This window comes from Zonotrichia albicollis, chromosome 6 (genome assembly GCF_047830755.1).
Source record: "Zonotrichia albicollis isolate bZonAlb1 chromosome 6, bZonAlb1.hap1, whole genome shotgun sequence".
Lineage (NCBI taxonomy): Eukaryota > Metazoa > Chordata > Aves > Passeriformes > Passerellidae > Zonotrichia > Zonotrichia albicollis.
In genome coordinates, this window is record NC_133824.1 from 25,700,519 (window position 1) to 25,716,414 (window position 15,896).

General features: G+C 43.9%; 1 long non-coding RNA gene across 1 annotated transcript in view; it reads right to left on the reverse strand.

Moving 5' to 3' along the window:
* Window positions 1-5,475: 5,475 nt before the first annotated feature.
* LOC113459595 (uncharacterized) overlaps window positions 5,476-15,896 on the reverse strand; it is a 70,533-nt gene continuing 60,112 nt past the window's right edge. The window contains exon 3 of the long non-coding RNA XR_012580804.1: window positions 5,476-6,637. This is a non-coding gene — a long non-coding RNA (uncharacterized LOC113459595). The remainder of the gene's footprint in view (window positions 6,638-15,896) is intronic.

The following is a 15,896-nucleotide window of genomic DNA, read 5'->3' on the forward strand; positions in this document are numbered from 1 at the left end:
CATTACCTCCCTTACCAACGTGTGCCAGTGCAAATCAGCTAGGGTGGAAAATTCTTTTGGAATTCCAAGTTCAAAATACCTAAGGGACACATTTTTATTACATTCTTTAAAAACTCCCAAATCTATTTCTTTCATTTATTTTAAAACTAATGACAGTGATTGTTCCTATCTAGGGGCACATGCACAGATTCGAGATTCTCAGCTTTTTCATTATTCTCAGTGCTGCTCACAGGTCACCAAACAGAGAAGACCTTGCAGCATCAGGTCCTAACAAAGTACATTGTGGAAGATCCCCATACAGATATTGTCATCCTGTAGATGTTGTATTGTTGTCATCATGCAGAAGAGGAACATCACATTTACGTGTGTCACATGTTTTGGCAAACAACTGCCAGAGACTGTGTGTTGTGCTGTGTGGACCTTTGGCTGGAACCAGCAGAGAACTCATTTAGTTTGGTAAATATTCAGTGTTATTTTGTTGAGGTTTGACCTCAAAATCATTCATATTTGGATAGAAAATGGTAGAAAAGTAGCACTCAGCTATCCTTAATGTGATGGTAAAGCAGAGAGATTTGACCCCTAGTGCTGACTGTTTATGTTGCAGTACAGGACCATTCAGGGTGTTCAGCACACTGAAGCATTAAGTCCTAGATGCAATAAAATTAAAACTGAAGCTAGAAAATAAAAGTAAATATAAAAACAGAATTGCCTAATTCTGTCAATAGTTCAAAAGGAGGATCTGGTGCTAGAATCTGCTGAGTACTTCACATTGTTACCTATTTAAATATATAAAAAGAAAGATAAGCATTAAAAATATAGAATAGAAAAATATAATTTTTTTTCTCCAATAGCAAGTTTTCGTATCTTAAAGGGCTTACAGGACATTGAATATTCAGTCAGCTCATACGTTTATGAAGAGTCTGTCTAGGGACACTGTTGTTTGCAAATTCCAACCCTCCATTTTCATATGTAAATCTATGGTGTTCCCTGTTTCACAAACTAGAGAATATTCTTCAAGTAATTTTTGATCTTTGTCTTTATTCTCTTCAATTAATGACATTAATATGCTCTCCTCATGTTAGAAACTTTTTTTTATAAACCCCAAAAGTTTAAGTTTACTATGTAGGCAAAAAAATCCTGCTTTCTGAAGAAAAAGTTCCTTTTGCTGCCTTAAATTTTTGTTTTCACTGTATTCATTTTAAATGCAGTATATTTTAATGCATACTTATGACAACTAACAAAACTGAGGACCTTATTCTTCTTCCATTGAATCCACTGGCAAATCATCTCCAAATGCCAGTACAACTAGAAGGGATAGACTTTACAGTATGGGTGGGGAAAAAAAACCCAAGTTCCTGACAAATGTCAAACTCTGGAAAACAAGGCTGAAAATAATTTGGCAGAACAGGATGCTGCTTTACAATTTTCCTGAAGGAATGTTTGCAACTAACGATTCACCAGTTCATCACAGTATCTCTAATGCTCATGAAATCCCCTTTCCCACACCAGCCTGGGGAGTTGCATAAGGCACTTTTGGGAAAAGGGTTTTCTTTGGGTTTTAATTGTGCATGTGCAGCTCAGCATTCCAGGTGGGCAGCAATTCTGAAGAGGAAACACAGCATTTTCTGTGATATGTAAAAAGCAACACAGCTCACCTTTTCTCCTCTCTGCAGCCGAGTGCCGCCGTCCGTCCCGATACCAAGATGACAGGAAAGCTTTATCTGGAAAAGGTCCCTCTGTTTGGCTCCTTTTTAACTCTCCCCTTTTTAAGGGCTGGTGTTTCCAAGAACAGAGTTGAAAGGCTGAGACAGATTTTCATTTTTAATAACTGAGCTTCAGGTTCCCTGGGAAAAAAATGTTCTCCACTGGAGACAAGAAGGTCCTGTGTCACCCAAATTCTTTACTTATTAAAGAGATAGATGAGATCCTCTTACAAAACTACAGTAAAGTATCTCCTTAAATCTGGAGAGGTGTTTGCTATTTCTTTTTTGCAATCTTTTTTTCATTTTTGTGGCTCATCAAAGTCCAGCAAGTCATTCACTGCTGGGACAGACAGGGGAGGAAGAGCTACAGAGGGCAGAGAAATGGTGAGGAGATGCTTGCATCCCAGCTCTGCAAAAGACACAATACTGCAGTGGGATCCATTCACATGCTTTGTGCTTCAGGTTCTACAGGTGTACAGTAGTAGATGGACAATTCTGTGGGGGAAAACATGCTGAGTTCCTTCAAAAGGTGCCAGCAGGTGGCAAGTAGTACTTTTGTCCATTCTGTTAAAGGGAGGTTGTCTTCCTTCAAACTCCCATCCTCCCTCCCTGCCTGCTGCTGAGGGTTTGCAGCGGCAGAGCAGATTGACACATGTGGAAAACTCATAATAGAACATGAAACTCTCTGGACCAGTTTTCATTACTTGCTTCCAATTATTTGAATGATCTATTTTTGAAAGAGAGGAGAGGAGAGGAGAGGAGAGGAGAGGAGAGGAGAGGAGAGGAGAGGAGAGGAGAGGAGAGGAGAGGAGAGGAGAGGAGAGGAGAGGAGAGGAGAGGAGAGGAGAGGAGAGGAGAGGAGAGGAGAGGAGAGGAGAGGAGAGGAGAGGAGAGGAGAGGAGAGGAGAGGAGAGGAGAGGAGAGGAGAGGAGAGGAGAGGAGAGGAAAAAAAAAGAAAAGAAAAGAAAAGAAAAGAAAAGAAAAGAAAAGAAAAGAAAAGAAAAGAAAAGAAAAGAAAAGAAAAGAAAAGAAAAGAAAAGAAAAGAAAAGAAAAGAAAAGAAAAGAAAAGAAAAGAAAAGAAAAGAAAAGAAAAGAAAAGAAAAGAAAAGAAAAAGAAAAAATTTTGGGGGGTGCTCAGTGAAAATGGAGCAGTCTGTAACAAAGAAAAAAATATCCCCAAAAAACAGTGAAGCACAAGAGTTGTCTGCTCTTAAAAGGGAGACTCAATCATAATGTATTTTAAAAATTCCATGGGAAAAACAGTCTGCAATTGAACAAATAGCACAGTGGTTCAAAGGACTGCTTTACTGAAAAGTCCCAAACCCTGAATGGTCAGCTTTTCAAATGTCTGTCTCACCTTGGGTACAGAAGTCCCACGTGAGCAGTGCCTCAGATTTTAAAATCTTGCCCAGAACTTCTGATTAGAAGCAAACTGAGGGGGAAAACAAGTGGGGAGCAAAAGTGGGGAGGTTGAAAGGCAATCAGGCAGCCGTGCAGAAGCTTGAGGCAATGGAAGCTCTCCTGAGTGTTTCACACAGAGAGCAGGCTCACTGTGGATTCAGAGGAACGGCAGCAGGAGAGGGTGGAGGAGTGGGGAGAAGGCAGGGTGAGCAGAGGCAGGCAGTGGCCGAGAGACGCTGATCCCACCTTTCAGTGGCTGCAAGGCAAGGGGCAGGGGGAAGCTGTGAGCAGATGGGCAGGCAGTGCCCTGCCTCTCTGCATTTGTGACTCTGACTGGTTTGTTCACTCCCTGGGGAAGTGGGTTTGTTCACACCCTGCCCTCCCCTCTGGGGCTGCACAGCCCCTCTTCTGACCTAAGTCATCACTCCCCTTCTAGGGGGACTAGCCAGAGGGACTGTTTCTGGTTAAATCGACTTTCATATTCTATTTCTCCTTTCTTTTGTTAAAGTTTTCTGCTACTTTTTCACCTCTCTGCTTATTTGCTGATGTTGCCTCCCCTCTTGTCTTTTCTTCCTCTCATCTGCTTCGCTGCTCTGCCAGTCTCTTTGCTTTCTACCACCACCTGGTCTCATTTTTCATTTGTCTCTCTCTTGCTGTCTTCTGCCCAGGAAGGGGACCGGCGACTGGCCCCCAGCATGGCCACGGAGTGTTACTAGCTGTAGTTTCTAGCTTTGGTGCTTTTTGTTGTCGAAGTGTGTTACAAGTAGTATTGTTATGGTAACTCAGAGGCTGGCAAGCCAGTACCTGACCTACTTTTATTGACAGCAAAGCCGAGATAGCTGCCTCCTCTGCCTGCCGTATGATTTGTGGTATCAGTCCGAGATGCCAGCTGGCTTTCCAAAATCCCGGGGCAGGTTTGACGATTGTGTGATTTCTATGAGTTTTCCTTGAACGCCTGTTCTTCCAGCACCTACCAGGCTGACGTGTCTGTGCCCCCTGGCAGCTCAGCACAGCACTGACAGGAGACACCTTTACCCAAGGCTGAGGCAAAGCGAGGTCCAAAAGCAGGCAGCGCTGGAATCTTCCCTCCTTCCCTCACAGGCAACAACACCTTTTCAGAGCCGGCTTGCTGGCCCGCAGGTCCGAACTGCTGAGTCACACTATTGTGTTTTGGGCTTTTTGTAAAGCACAGCACTATTTTCCAGGGGAAATCACAATGGAGGGATGTGGAGCTCCCGCGCAGGGCCCCCCCGGGACCGCGGGGTCCCCGCAGAGCCGCGCTGGCCTTTGTGTGGGCAGGGCCCGAGGAAGCCCGCACGGCCCCACGGCTGAGGAATGCTCAGCCTGCTTCAATATTTCCTTTCCATTCACTGAGGCCACTCTGGGAAGGGGTGGGTTACAAACCAGGAGAAAGGTTACATCTCATGCCTTTTTGTGTATGGCTGTGCTGCGACAGCAACTTTGTACAGGCTTGCTGCTATAGCTGCGTGCTAGGTGATTCTCTCAGAGCTCCCTTTCCCCATCCTCACACTTCTACTGAAATCAGCAGATTTCTGTATGCAAACTTCAGTCCTTAGTAATTTATTGTGGTTTACAGCAGATAACACTTTGGAAGTTTTTCTGAAGAGCTAACTACAAGTAAATTCAATTCTTAAGTGAAATCAAAATTTGATCTGGCATGAGCTGAAGGCAGAACAAAGGAATGAAAGATGGCTCAAAAGGAATCTACAGGCAATCCTGGGCAAATCACCTTGCCTGGACTCAGGACTCAAACTCTCGATTGCTAAAATAAAGATTCAGTTTTAAGCATTACCCTTATAGCCCTTCAAGAACTGAAGAGAAAACATATTAAAGATATGAAAATGGTTATTGTGTGTTATAGGACAGGGAATTTTATTAATTTAAAGTCAAGCTGCAAATTACATCTGTGTTTATCCCAGTTTTATGCTCACGTAACACTACTAAATTTATGAAATCTAATATTAAGTTATGCTTACTGAAGAGCAGAGGTAATAGGTTTAGGTTTTATCAGTAAATCCCATGGCAGAATAATGTCTTTGGTGTCATTTTATCCATTTCACAAAATACTGGCTTTCCTCAACCTGTAAAGTCTTAATACGACCAGAAGTGTTACCTAAATTCCAGCAGCATGTGAGTTTCTAAGTTAAATAATTAATGGCACCTTGTTGCACACCACCTCTACAATCTGATTTTCTCTCCAAGTCCAGTGTTTCTACTGGATGTTCCCCATTTAGGAGAATCCTACAAATGTTTCTGCATGTATTTAATGTATTAAAATGCAAAAAAAAAAAAAAAAAAGCACAATGCAGGAATTTTGATCCACTTTCATAGTGAATTTGTACTAGTATGAAATCTTACAAGAGATAAATATAAAGCCCTATATCTGACTATTCATGAAATGCACATAACTGGAAGTTAGATAACTACTAGATAAGGCAGATAACTGTTCTTTTTTGAGCACTTACTGAAGAAGTCTAAGTGACCTACTAGAATTAAAATATGATTTTTGACATCAAGCACACCTACCTATGCCTCAACAGAATTCTCCTCAGCATGGAAAAGAGGGAATTTGAGCAAAAAGATTCCACTGAAAATTTTTAATTAAAACTCACTTGCAACTATTGTCAGATGACACTGTATACAAAGGGCAAAGGCTAATTTTCTTTGCATCCATTTGTCATGAACATGTCTCTTCTGTTTAGCTCTGAGAGGATTGAGGGAAGGCTGTCACCAGCCACCATGTCTGATGAGCCAGTGCCCTTCAGCACTTGCATCAGGGGGCTTGGAAGAGCCCTGTGGGAAGCTAAAGAAGCAGACACCCCAGTTTGTGGGTTGGATGTGGATTGGCGTGTGCCTGGCAGAAGTCTCCTAACTACGAGGAAATGCTTACACGAGAGATAAACAAGATTTGTAAAAACAAACATAGCTACGGGCAGGCACCTTAAGCCAAATTCATTCCTCGTAAGCCTCGCCTGGCTTACACTGCAGGGGTTAGTTTGGCTCAGTGTGTGACCTTATCTAAGGCTGGAGCTGTGACATCTAATATGTACAGATATTAACACTGTATGTACTTGGAGCCCTTCAATCTAAATGGATTGACGGATAATTCAGTCTGGCACAGAGAAGTCAGGGTACCCTGGATTTGTGCACACGTGTACGTGCGGTGTGGCACAACCTATGCTCTCCGTGAGTGCCTAAATATAGAAAGTCAATCTATGCGGCGGGGCCGTGGGGGCAGGGGAGGCTTTGGCCCTGATCCATTACACCTGGCCTTTCTCGCACACCATGAAAATTTCATGTTGTTTTCCTCCAGTGTCTCCCGCGGTCTTTGTTCCTCTCAGGCCAGCGCTGACCAGCGTCCTCAGAGCCAGGCGGGCGGTGAGCTCCGGCTGCTGCAGGCTCCCTTTTGTTGCTCTTGCAACTTCTAATGAGCCGTCAATCAACAACCTTGTTTCTTCGAAGCTTATCTCGTGACTGCTGAGAGGGGCCAGGACAAGGGATAATGTGCAAGCTGGAAGAAAATACACCAAGAACATATTTAAAGCGCTTTTTTAGTTTTACAACAAAGATTTTTCTCCAAATTATGGTCACATTCAAGCTCTCACTGTAAAAAAGGTCACTCGGGATTACAGCACATAAACAACTTGGTACTTGAGGATGAAGGTAGAGCAGTAGTCTTTATGCCTTATCGAAGTCATCAGATAAACAGGACAAATTACCTTGCGTCAGACTGGCTGGCAGGTCACCTTTTTTGGCAGAAAGAAAGGAGGCTCATTTCTAGAGATGAGTCAAAAGTGGAACCGTGTTGTTAACCCACAAAAGTTTTAGAGGGCTGCTTACAAAACATGGTCCTTTAGGTCCATCTTTATTGTGTTTGTAACTCAGCTTCGTTACAGACCCGTGGGGAGAAGTGAAAGACTCTGCCAGGAGGGAAGGTGAGCTCCGAGGCAGCCAGACCGCGAGTGCTGCTCTGAGGCTCAGGGTCCCTGGTACTGCTCAGACAGAGCCACTTCCCCAGCTGGGCTGGTGAGGCAGAGTCTCACTGGCAGAGCCTGGCCTCTCGTTTCTGCCACGAGACCAGACTGACTGGAGGCATCACTAACACATCTCACCTGAATTAAGGCAGCGGCTACAGGCCCTTGAAGTGCAAAGACTGAAGGGAAAGCTAATTAAAATGACAAGTGAGATTTTATAAGGTGTTTTAGCAGTATCAAATTGTAGCTTTTTTGGGGGGGAGGTGGGGGGAGAGGAAGGAAGGGAAGTATTTTACTCTAATATCTTTGTTTCCTGAAACAGTTTTAACATGATAAACAATTTCCATTTCTGTACCGAGGCTAACCAATACTTTGGAGGCTCTCTATTGCTTTGACCCTGTAGAATAAATCTTAGAAACCCAACTGCCTTGGCACATCTCCCTTGAAGCACGGATCTCCCCAGCACCTCTGTGCAGTGAGCAGATGCCCCAGGTGCAATGATAAGGAGCTGAAGCCCAAGGAAGCCATGTGCTTGCCCAGGGCCACGCAGGAAGTCCATGGCAGGCAAGGGACTATGCAGGCAGCTGGCACCACTCATCCTTCACTGCACTTTACACCTTTGCAAAGTCAGCTACCATTCCAGTCTGACAGCATTTTCCACCCGCTTCAGATTTTTTCATGCACTGGGTTTAAATGCCAGATAGTCTTATAAACAGCTGAACAACATTGTCAATTCAAACAATCCATTGTGAGCCTCTAGCTATCTAGTGGTTTCTGGCACACCCAAAGCGTGGACCAAAACGTTATTTCTAACCATGGTGATGTAGGAGAAAACTTGGAAGGAAGTATCAATACTGAAATGCAAGAAGTCGGGTAGAATGAATCCTACTATACTGTTTTTTTGTGGCTTGGTACTTGGTTGCCAGGTATTTGGCATTGCTGGTACTGATAGTCCCTCACACAACCACAGTGAAAACATTCTGTTAGCAAAGCTGGTGCTGTGATTCAACTAGAACAGCCAGAGATGGCCTGAGCGGAGTTGCAAGGAGGTTCTGTGGTTGTGTGGTCAGGCAGGTGTGCAGTACAAGGGGTTACAAAGAGTACAGAGTGTTACAAATGAGTCTGTGATATTCATGTATAACCTAAACAAGACTGACTGTACACACAGACTTTGAAGAGATGGAAATTTAGGAAAAGTTGTTCCAAGAGTTTAATTTTTCTTATGTGTGCCTTTGTTCACAGTGTGACTGACTTACAGGTGTTCTGGAAGGGACATGAATAAGGACTCACACAGCATGATGACTTTCACACACTGAGTCGCTGCCAGGCTCGTGCCACACCATACTTAATGTAACAGAATTTGCAGGAGCTGTGAAGATGAACAGGACCAGGATTCAAGGATGCCTCTTTGTTTCTTGACGTTTCCCGGTGTGGTAGCTATACACCAGCAATGACACACGAGGCATTTGGCTCTCATCTTCTAGCCTTGCTTTTGAATGAGACTGGTTACAGCTGCTCTATCCTGTGCTTTGCTCTTATGATAAGGTTGGTTACAATGTCAAGTACGTGCCTGATGAGCCAGTTACTCGTGTCCTAAGGGACGACTACTTTTAGGAAATAACTCTGTGGCCATAAATACCCATTGTAAGCAGCAAGTACCTAACTCAAGGCCACTCAAATCCTTAAGTTCTAGGGAACAATGAGGCTCCACACTCACCCCAGCCTTCCTGCTTTCCTCTGGTATTCCCCTGCTCAGCACCCTGGCTGCTGTGAATCTCATTCCAGCTATCAGCTGCTCTGGGGCGTTGGCCATCTAATTGGGGCTCAGGAACTCAAAAGCAAGTGCCTGTAAAGCAGCTGTGAAGATGTTTGGCAAAGCCAGGACTTACTGTGTCTGGGCTTGGTGTGTTAAAATGCACCTTTTTCCCCCAGTTTATGTATGGTAGCTGCTGTTAGTGCAAACAATCCCTTACTACACAGAAAAAAACCAGCATATTCTATCAGCACTGATACAACTGATGCCAGCCTGCACTTCTATCTCCTACAAAGCTCTGTAGGATTTGAACACAGTTAAAAGCTGTATGATCTACTGTCTTGCTGACCCTGTCTGACCCAGCAGCCTAGTGTAAAACAAACTGTGTGCTCCCCCTCACATGCTAGCCATGGGTGGGACAATGGAGCCTTTCCAGGTGATCCTGTCTAATTCCCTCTTCAGCCCTCTCCCCACAACCTGTCTTGCTGGTCATGTGGTTACAAGAATGGCAGGCCTTGACTCTTAATAATTGATTATGTACAGGCACTACAGGGGTCATTCAGCTGCTGGGCCATACATGCAGTACTAGCAGATGTTCCCCATTTCCAGCACAGCAAAGGAATTTTCTCTGGGCAAAGTGTGGCCCTTAAGCTGCCAGTCAGAGCATCCCTTTTATAGGTGAAATCTGAGGCTTTCTGGGACTACAATGGAAGATCCTTTCTAAATGTCATCTCTAATTAATCTATCACATAATTTTTAGTAGTCCAGGAAGTCTTTCTGTCTAAGCATTTGGACATTTAATAACCCCAGCTGTGCTGCACACAGCTGGCTGCTGCTTGCAGGGTTCCTGTGCAGTGATGCCAATCACTGATCTTCTCTGAGGTGTGTGAGCACAAGAGCAAAGTGCTTCCGACAGGTCACAAGGAACTAGCAGCACTCCTAAGACCAGACTTGGAATAGTTTGGTTTGGATTCTCAGGATCAAGGACAGCAAATCCTTCAGCACAAAAAGCAGCTTTACAATGACAGGGCCCTCATGTTCTTAAGACAGAAAACACTGTATAGGAAACATATAGTACATAAATGCCTCAAAGCTGAAGTGCAAGCCCCAAGGTCCCCAAAGTCTGAGGGACAGACTTGCTCTTGTTTAATTGACGAAACAATTCAAAGGGTGAAATCTTTCCTAGTCTTTCCTGCTCCACTAAAACTGTCTTTGGGGTTGCACCTGATACAGGAGATTTCCTTTTCAAAAGGGTAGGATCGAGAACCCCACCTAGAGTAAATACATGTCAACTCCTGAGACCTTTCTCTGTGGTTAGAGAAGAGCATGTCTTATGTAAAAGAAAAGTGAGAGAGGGAGGCTGTCTGAGTAGCAAGTAGCACAGAGCAGTCCCGTGTGAATAATTGAAGTGGAATCTGGAATGCACACCGCCACATCAGGAACTTCTGGAGACCAGGTCTCATTGGAAGAACTGACTCTTACTGGAGAGGTAATGGAGAAGTTTCTGGCCAAACCCTCTGTAGTCTCAGCCTGAGGTGGAACAGAGACTCCAGGGTCAAAAGGGACACCCCTCATAGCACAAAGTGTATGGGATTTGAAAACCAGGCACTGGTCCAGGGCCTGGACACAAGTTCACAAAGGGATCATTCAGTGATGCTAAGGATATCCAGAAGCTTCCTCCAGAGGAAAGGATTCTAGGATTTCTGAATCTGTGATACCACAGGAGATGAGAGACTCTAGAAATCTCCTCTTGCTCAGTTCAGTATTGAGCATCCCTGAAAAGAGCTGGATGACATGATATTAGAGATATTTTTATTCTTTGGCACTGCAGCTCTGAATGGTACAGACAGCAATACAGCCTCAGAAGTGTCACAGCCTAGAGATGTACAGCTACCCTGACTGGCAATTTCTTCAAATAACTAGTGACATGGGTACTGCTCTTGCTCAGTGCAGGGGAATGTTTCTTTGCTCTGCTGCTGGCATGGCCTCTATCGTGTGCTAAACTGCAAATCAGAGAGACTTCAGTCAAGAAGGAGCTTGAAGAGAAGTTTGTGGTACACAAGGTGTCCTTCTTCAAGAAGGCAGAAAAACCTTTTTAATCAACCACTTCTGCAAAGAGGGTCAACCAGCACATCCGGCTGCTTTTCTGCTGGGCAGCTTTCCAGGCTCTCTTCCCCCAGCCTCTCACTGCCTGGGGTTTCTGTGACCCAAGTGCAGGACATGACACTTGGCCTTGTTCAACCCCATACCACTGGTCTCAGCCCAATGATCCAGCCTGTCCAGATCCCTCTGCAGAGCCTTCCTACACTCCAGCAGATCAACACTCCTGCCTAGCTGGTGTCACCAGCAAAATGACTGAGGAGACACTCAGTCCCCTCCTTCAGGAGGTTGAGAAAAATATTAAACAGGACTGGCCCCAACAGTGAGCCCTGGGTATCACCACTGTTTGCCAGACACTGGGTGCATTCAGCACCATTAACCATCACTCTGGGCCCGGCCATCCAGCCAGTTCTTAACTCAGTGAGCAGCACACCTCTCCAAGACATGGGCTGCCAGTGTATCCAGGGGGATGCCATGGGAGATAGGGTCAAAGATTTACTGGGGAACAAGGGGAATACAAGGGGAAAAGGAAAGAGGAGGAAGATAACCTGGGAAATCTCTGAATGAAATTGTTTGAAATGCTTCTCTAGTATTTTGTATTTGTGCAGGAAGGCTAGATTCTTGATCTTTTCCTCATTTCTTTCCCAAAAATTCTTCCAAGCGTTTCAGAAAAAAAGGTAATTCCAGTGATAGTTTTTGTGAAGATTTTCCTGGAAGTAAGTAATGGCTTTGTAACCATTGATCAAAACTAGATGGCAAGTATTACTGCTGAGATAAAGATTTAAATCCCAATAGAACAGTACTCTTCTAAATTTACTTATTGTTAACAGGCTACTGACGACTTGTGCTCTGTGGAATCAATTAATTTGAACAAAATATATATCCAAGGCATAGGATTAGTTCACAAAACATTGTCAAGTTCAATCCATTAGCAGAAGTATACTTTGCAAGTTTTCTAGCTCTCCATTCAAATATCTTGGAATTAGAATAAACATACTTGCTAATTTTTAAAAAGGATAGCATTTTTGCTAGTGAACTTTTAAAGTTTCATAACTACAAATTTTCTTTTTTGCTACATACTTCTTTTTACATCCAGTTTTCCAACAGTCAGTGCAAGAAGAAAAAAAAAATCCAGAAATACTGTACTTAGAGACTCAGACTACTGCATCTCAGGAATAGGGAAGAGTTGAATGGGATGGGGAACATTGTCTGCATAGTTGCAGTTCTAGGAGGAGAAAATGGTTTATTAAGTTGATTCTCAGTGACCTATATTTCTTTGGTGTTCCCAGGATGCCCATCATATTAGCTCCATCTCCACTGCCTGGAAGATAGCAGCAGAAAACTGCTATTTGACCTCATTCCTTTATCTAATCTCATCTATCAAGAGTGTGTGCAGCAACTCGGTGTCTGAGCACCTCAGAGAAATTACACGAAGTCAACAACCTTCTTTGGTGTGTCCTTTTTGTACTGGAAAAAAAGCAGTGCTTATGAACAAGGAAAACCAGATCAGTGCTCAGTGATTCAACTACACATACCCACAGGGAAAGTGCAGAGGATGAATAGGGGCAGCAGAGTTGTGGATAAAAGAAGTTCCACTTTCTGTGGAAGTCTTCCAACAGCCACATCAGAGCCACTCATCAATTATAACCCAGCTGATACGGAACCCAACAGGTTTGACATTCAGCACAATTGTCTTAAGATGTTTAACAGATGGTGAAAAGTGAACTATAGGTAAATTGTTGGTCCCAGACTACTCAAATAGCAACAGAGCCAGAGCTGCACTCCTGGGCCTGGATCCAGGACAATAAATTCTCTGCACTGGACTTGAGGTAGCCTGGCAAGGAGGGTTTTATGCCTCAGTGGACTCCCTCAATGCATGGATCTACTGTGGAGGAAACTGCTTGTACCTTCCCTCATCCCATCCTCCAAGTGAAACCTCTATTGACTCTGTTTTACACAGGTGCAGCATATCCTACAATATCCCACTGTACACACCCCTGCTCGCACACCAGAGATGGGGAAGGTGGATGAAGTGGGCCTGGAAACACCCAGTTTGACACTTGAGCAGCCTTTGAAGCTGTCTCTAGGCAGAAAAGAAGCAAAGATCCCAGGGCTTCAGACAGCTGGAACCTAGTCTGACAAGGATGGCTTTTGGCAGCACTGCAGGCTCAAGTCACCCCCAGACAAGCCCTCACACCCTCTCTCCATCCCACCATGTGCCACCTCCTCCTCCTTTCCATTGTAGCTGTTTGAGGGGTTGGATGGTGACCCAGACTGACCAAGGCAGCTCAGGGATCAGAACCATTGGTTTGGGCTGTTTAAGCCAGCATTCCTACCAGAAGGACCATCTGTCATCATAGTTCAATGCTTAAATATCAGCCCATATACTGATGAGACTGCTTGTCTCAGCTGCTGTTGCTGAAGCTTCTGCTACATTGCCTGTTGACAATAAGTAATCTGCTATCTAAATTCTCATTATTTCTATCCTTCAAAATAATTTTAAAGTCTGCTGTAATAAATGTTTGCCTCTTGAGGAATAACAGAACCATTGATTTATGCTCTTACAATTACCTCTGTTAAGTAGTCACAGCACTTAAAAAAAAGATCTTAGAGTGGCCAAAGGCTATTTTGTGCACCTCCAGGTCCACAGTTCAAATGCCACATAAAGTTTAATTGCTTTCCTGATCCAGGCTGATCAGTCCTGCTCTCTGCAGCACGGTCCTTGCTGCCTTCCTTGCTTGCTGTCAGTGCCAGCTGAGAGGGGCTGGAGCCTGTGGCACTGTATCTACAGTCAGGCTGAGCAAGTGGTGCCTGCAATTTATAAGGGATCATGTGCCCAACTTCCATGAATAAATGAAAGGGACAGAGTCATCCCTAGGAGCCTCGTCACCTTTTAGGCACTCATGCATACACTAAGTGCACTGGGCCAGTACAACAGCTCAGGAACAAAATGAGCAATTAATTAAACAAATGTACAGTAACAGAGGTAATGGAGTAGCTATCTCACAGTGGGAAAGCTTCCCAGAGCCATCTCACCTGACCAAAGCCTGGATTAAGCCAGCAAAGTGAAAAGGAAATGAGCAAAGAAGATATAAGCAAGTTTTAAAAGAGCTAAGCAAGTTTTAAAAAGATCAGAGGTTGTGACTGAAAACCAGGAATACCTAGTGCTGTCCTCAGGGTACAGACACATTAAATCATCAAAGCTTGTGAAAGTTCCAGTGCAGAGACATTCTCCTGGCCACAGCCAGCATGGAGTAACCTGAGACTGGTCCTGTGAGGAAGAGGAAAGGCAGCAACCTCACGTTTGTGTTGGGCTGTGCTGGGTGACTGCTGGACAGGTAAGAACCATGCAGATGGTGCTGGCACCCTTCTGTTCAGAGCCCAGCAGTTTGTGCTGTAGATGGATATGTCCCTATCCTCATTTACACCAGCAAGCTGCTGGGAATATTGCTGCAGTTACACACAGCAGTTGTGGTTAGTTTTCTGCTGCAAGGGGGATATTTATGTTGATAAGTTTTATGGTTTTGTACCTGTGGTGCAGCATCTTCCATCAAACAAGGCCTACAGCAAACCATGGCTCTGAGCAAAGCTATGGCAGGTGATGGAAGTGCCCTAGAGAAGTATTAAGAGGTCCCACTGTATGTAAGAATTTCTTCTGTCTTCAAAGCAAACAGATCCAGGTATCCTTTGCTGAGATTTAGTGCTAGAAGTTTCAGGAAAGCACTGCATGGCTTAGAGCCCAAAATGAAGTGGGAGAAAACATCCCCCAAGTCTTTAAGCTTTAGATGAATAGAACAGCATTGATTTGGGCAAAATTGTTCCAGTACCAGTATCAACAATGCCTAAGTGCCTCCAACACTCTAAATGTGGCAGAAGAGTCACTTTGAAGCCATGTGGCTACAGGTGATACAATTGAGTAGTCCAGGACTGCTGGGCGTTCATTAAATGTTATTGATAACTAGTTCTTGAAACACTGAAAAAACACTGATTTTAAGCAAATTGTTACCAACAAGCACTGGCCAGCAGCTCTAGTGCAAGAGCATTACCTGAAATGCCAAAATAATTTGTGGAATTAATTTATTTCCAGAGTAGATATAAATGCAGAACATACTTTTTTGCACATATGTAAGTCCAACATAGATGCAAAACTAAGGAAGTGTGGCATGAAACAGTTTCCAAAAGTATCTGGTGGGAAGCATTAAATTTATTTTCAAATAGTCAGCTTTGCATTCTTCAGCTGGAGATAGGTGGATTAATCATTCCTCAGGGAATTGCTAATTAGAGTAACTGGGAACAGATAAAACAGCCAGAATAAGAACAAAAGTGTTAGTCTGCACTCATGTAAGTGTAATTCCACAGTGATGCTCTTGACTTTATTAGAATAGGTCATGGTTCTTTGTGTTGTGGTCTGGTGGACTGTCAGACTCTAGATGTGATATTAATTAAGGAGGTTTTTCTTTGATCCAGTAATAATGCCCATCTTTGTTCTGGAGCTGCAGAAAATGACTGGACTGTATCTCCCTTGGTGATGTCCCCTTGACTGGGATGTCACCAGTGATGCAAGTGATACACAACTCCCTCTCCACTACAGGAGACAAAACAGATCAGAACATACACTCACACTACAATGGTGGCATTTCAAAATAAAAATGTCACGTTTTCAGATTTACACGAGTACTGCAGTTTACTTGGAAAAAAATCTCAAAGTAATCCCCCTCTCCTATTTTTTCATTAACAAGCTAAACTCTGATTTTGACTAGCTCTTTTTGTTTTGGGAGTACTCAAGAATTTTAAAATGTTTGTATGTTCTCCACACCTTCAGCTAGTGCCTTCACTAGATACAACTTGTTTGGTGGCTGAGAATGGCATATCTGACTGTGCCAGCTTGTTGGAGGGCAATGGGCCCGCTGCCTAGGAAGTCCAGGACAGGATGCACCACCCTC